Source organism: Scyliorhinus canicula, chromosome 4, assembly GCF_902713615.1.
Source record: "Scyliorhinus canicula chromosome 4, sScyCan1.1, whole genome shotgun sequence".
NCBI lineage: Eukaryota > Metazoa > Chordata > Chondrichthyes > Carcharhiniformes > Scyliorhinidae > Scyliorhinus > Scyliorhinus canicula.
The window spans coordinates 6,802,034-6,807,514 of NC_052149.1; positions in this window are offsets into that span (position 1 = coordinate 6,802,034).

Consider the following 5,481-nt stretch of genomic DNA (forward strand, 5'->3'; position numbering starts at 1 on the left):
GTAACCTTTCAGTAAATCCAATTTTGAAATAAAAGTGGATTGTCCCACTTTCTCAATGCAATCCTTCAAACGTGGGATAGGGTAAGAGTCCGTTCTTGTAACTTCATTCACCTTTCGATAGTCCACACACAACCGTTGGGTACCATCTGGTTTAGGTACCATCACTATGGGTGAGCTCCATTGGCTGCAACACACTTCAATTATGACATTTTTCAGCTCAATCTCTCTGTTAACCTGTGCCAATTTTAAAGGATTAAGTCAATATGGATGTTGTTTGATATGAACAGCATTTCCCACATCTACATCATGTATAGCCATTTTAGTACTTCCCAATTTATCTCTACAAACTCGCCCATGTGATATCAATAACTCTTTCAGATCAGTTCATTTTTCCTCGGAAGGTAACTTAACAATTCATCCCAATTTTTAAGAACATCCTCATTTTACAATTTAATTTCAGGTACGTCAAATTCACAGTCATCTGGATATGGTTCGTCACTTTGAGTTAGAATCATTAAAACTTCCTTTTTCTCTCCTTCCCTTTCAAAGTACCTTTTAAGCATATTCATATGACACACTTGGTGAGTCTTCCTTCTATCTGGTGTTTTTACCACATAATTCACCTCACTTCATTTCCTTTCAATCTGATACGGTCCACAAAACCTAGCTTTTAAAGGCTCACCTACCACTAGTAACAACACTAAAACTTTATCCCCACTGACAAAACTACTAACTTTGGATTTCTCGTCCGCTACCCGTTTCATCACATTTTGTGCAACTTTCAAATATTTTCTAGCCAATTCCCCTGCTCTATTTAATCGTTCCCTAAAATTTGACACGTCATCCAATAGTGTAATTTCCGATTTCTCACCCACCAATTTTTCCTTAATCAATTTAAGTGGTTCTCTTACCTCATAACCAAAAATTAGTTCAAAACGACTAAATTTGGTAGATTCATTAGATGCATCCCTAATTGTAAACAATGCGAATGGAATTCCTTTATCCCAATCCTCTGGATAATCTTGACAATACGCCCTCAACATTGTCTTTAATGTCTGATGCCAACTTTCTAACACTCCCTGCGATTCTGGATGATACGCAGTTGATTTAATTTGTTTATTCCTAAGCTGTCCATAACATCTTTGAATAACTTTGAAGTAAAATTCGATCCTTGATCCGATTGAATTTCTGTGGGTAGTCCATATCTTGTAAAGAATTTAAGTAACTCCTCCACAATCCGTTTAGCTGTAATATTACGTACTGGAATGGCCTCTGGAAACCTAGTAGACACATCCATTATAGTCAAAAGATATTGATTCCCACTTTTTGTTTTAGGAAGCGGTCCTACACAATCAATTAGGATCCTCGTAAAAGGTTCCTCAAATGCTGGAATGGGTATTAAGAGCGCAGGTTTTATCACTGCTTGAGGTTTCCCTATCACTTGACATGTGTGACACGATTGACAAAATTTACCTACATCTTTATGTAGTCCAGGCCAATAAAAATGTTTCTGGATTTTAGCTTGAGTTTTCCTGGTTCCCAAATGACCTCCCACTGGTACCTCATGTACAACTCGCAACACCTCCTTTCTATACCCTACCTGCAATACTACTTGATAAACTTCTGCCCACTTTTCATCTGCCTGCATATGTACAGGTCTCCATTTTCTCATCAAGACATCACTTTTACGGTAATAACACTCTGGTATACTCTCAGATTCCTCTTCCGTATATGCTTTCTGATATATCCGTTTTATTTCTACATCTTTCTGTTGTAACTGTACCAATTTTCCTGAACTAAAAATATCTGCCTCATCCTCCACCTGTTCTTGTTCTTTTTCAACCATCTGATCCAAAATAATTACTTGTTTGATAATCATTCTCATCTCTTACCATTAAAGATTGACTAGCCCCTGTATCTCTTAAAATTGTGACTTCTTTACCTGCTCCTCCTGATACACATGAGTTAACTTTACCCACACAAGTAATGATAATTGCACTTCAACTTCATCTTCACTCTTTGATTTCTCCTCTTGTCTTAACCTGTGGCTTTGCGACCGGGTTACTATACAATCCGGAAAAATTCCAGGATATTTGTCCTTCAACACTTCAGTTGTCTGATTTTCCACTGGCTTATCAACCACAGTAGGCATCACTCCCACCTGCGATCCAGCTATATCATTACCCAGGAGAAACTGTATTCCTGGACAAGATAGTTTATCTATTACTCATACTACCACTTCACCACTCTTCACTGGACTTTCCAACCTTACCTTATATAATGGAACGCTACTCTTCTCATCCTGAATTCCACATATCACCACCTTTTCTGGCAACATTCTTCCCAAACTACATAATTTCTCATCTCTTACCATTAAAGATTGACTAGCCCCTGTATGTCTTAAAATTGTGACTTCTTTACCTGCTCCTCCTGATACACATGAGTAAACTTTACCCACACAAGTAAATTCTTTAAAGACATCTGGCACCTTCTTATCAATCACCTCTTGATCAGGCTCTACAATCGTTTGTCCCTCCTTCACCTCTCTTTGGCTTTCCTTTACCACTCCAACAAATCCCACTGTCTTATCCTGTTTTACCACATCAGCTTTCCCAATGCTTTTCTTCAACCACCAACACTGTGACTTTACATGGCCTAGTTTATTACAGTGAAAACATTTGAAACTTTTCATTTCTTTTCCACCCTCCTGGATTTCTTTTTTAATCTGAGGTACACTCTCTTTATTGTCTCCCATCAGATCATCTTTACCTTTACCACTTGAGTATTTCTCATGTCCCCAGTTTCTATCCCTCACCGGCTGAAACTGATGTCGGAAACCAATCTTTGATTTATGAACTAATTCATAATCATCTGCCATTTCTGCTGCTATTCCACATGTGTTATTCCACATGAGTTCTCACTACATCAGGAATTGAATTTTTAAACTCCTCCAAAAGTAAAATTTCTCTGAGAGCTTCATACGTTTGGTGTATTTTCAAAGCCCATATCCACCTATCAAAATTGATCTGTTTGAGCCTTTCAAACTCCATGTATGTTTGACCAAATTCTTTCCTTAAATTTCTAAACCTTTGTCTGTAAGCTTCAGGCACTAGCTCATATGCACTTAAGATGGATTTCTTCACCTCCTCATACGTTCCAGATACCTCCTCCGGTAGTGATGCAAACATTTCACAAGCTCTACCTACCAGCTTTGTTTGAATCAGTAACACCCACATGTCCTGTGGCCATTTCATTTGTTTAGCTACCTTCTCAAATGAAATGAAAAAGGCTTCCACTTCCTTCCCGTCAAACTTTGGCAATGCTTGGACATATTTAAATAGATTCCCACCAAGCCTTCGACTATGACCCTCTTTCTCACTATCCTCATCATTATCATCCAACTGTACGTTTCCCTTTATGTCTGCCAATTTTAATTGACTTTCCTGTTTCTTGGCCATTTTCTGAAGTTCAAACTCCCTCTCTGTATCTTTTTCCCTGATCTGTATGACCCTTTCTTTTTCTTTTGCTAGGGCTACTCTTTTTTTTCTCCTTTCTTCCCTGTCCTTTTCTTTTTCCTCTCTCTCTCTCTATTTCTTTTTCCTCTCTCTCTCTTTCTTTTTTCTCTCTCTCTCTTTCTTTTTCCTCTCTCTCTCGCCCCTTCATATTCAAGCCGCTTTAATTCTTTCTCATGTTCCATTTGTTTAATTTGCAACTGAATTTTTGCCATTTCCAATGAGTTAGACTCTATCTCATGCAACTTTAAATGCTTAACCACCACCATAATTACCTCACCGTTTCGCATTTTGTCAGGTAATGTTAACTGCAATGTTTTGCCAAATCTAACAGTCTGCTTTTCATCTCTATCCGTAAGGTACTGCGTGTGACATTCTCCACCCCCAAAAACTTCTGAGCCTCTGAAAGAGCCATTGTTCACAACACTCTAAACCAGGGGTGCGCAAACTATGGCCCGTGGGCCGCATGCGGCCCGCCAAAGGTCTTTATGCGGCCCACCAAGATCAAGTCATTAAAAAAAAAAAAAAAATTTTTAATTAAAATTTTTTTTTTTTTTTAATAAGGTTAATGGGGGGGGGGGGCTGTTGGGTTACTGGTATAGGGTGGATACGTTGACTTGAGTAGGGTGATCATTGATCGGCACAACATCGAGGGCCGAAGGGCCTGTTCTGTGCTGTACTGTTCTATGTTCTATATGAGGCGCCCAGAATCATAACCGGGTGAAGCGCCATTTTTGAATAGTAGAGAAAAAGAGGGCTAAAGGCAGGATGCCGCCGGGGGAAGCGCTGAGGTATATGCCGCATGCTAATTGGTTACAACCGGGACTATTAATTAATATACTATGCGGCCCTTAAAAATTGTGAATTTCTGAATGTGGACCTTGCACGGAAAAGTTTGCCCATCCCTGCTCTAAACTAAAACTAATACCACACTGGAAAAGCAACAATCCTTCACTGTCTTTAAGTTCACAAAAGCCAATCCAATAGATAGACTTTTATCCCCCTCGAGCCCCCAATTGTTATGGGAGCGGCGTTTTCAGAACCCCAAAATGTATCATGGAATTCAATCAACCTCTCCCTTTAATGTATTGTTGCTTTTGAAGCACACAAATTGGTCTCCAGATGTGGTATTACAATTATGGACACGTGGGTTTTTAAACGCAAAATAATGTTTATTCCATGAATTCAACTTAACCTTTCTAAATAAACATTGGATCCCTTAACACCCCTTACTTCAAAGATAACCCCGAAAATAATACAACACTAAATAAACCCTCAAAATGTTCCTTCAAACCTCCAAAAGACTTAACACCTTTAAACAGAAACACATCAGGTTAAAGACATTACTATTATGAGTTTAAATCACCCAAATGATTCGGAGGTAGTCTTTCATGGCAGAGATCACAGCAGATCCAGCTCACTGCAAACACAGACACACCCAAGCTCTTTTTCTCAAAACTGAAACGAAAACACTGCAAAATGGCTGAGCTAAAAACCCAGCTCCACCCTCACTCTGGCATCACTTCAGTAATATGGGCAGCCTCATTTCTTAAAGGTACATTTCTTAAACATACTTTTCTTAAAGGTACTCTCACATGACAATAGAAATACAATTTTTGTATTCTGTGCTTATCCTCCACTTATTGCGTTTTGATATTGAAATAATACTTCTGTATTATATACCTTTCCAACACTTTTTGCATTTTGCTGGGAAAATATCGAACTTTAATCTGGAAATTTTGCTACACTTTAGTCAGAATCAATTCATGTTGTTTGCATCGACTCTGATTCAATAAATTCTGTTGACTGAATAAATATTCTATTCTCTGTTGTGTCCTTCAATCTAATATCAACCCCATAACACAGGACCAAAGCATGTCTTCAAAGTCACAGCTGACATTTTATGGGCGGGATTCTCCAACCCACCACGCTGGATTGGAGAATCGCCGGGGGTCGGCATGAATCCCGC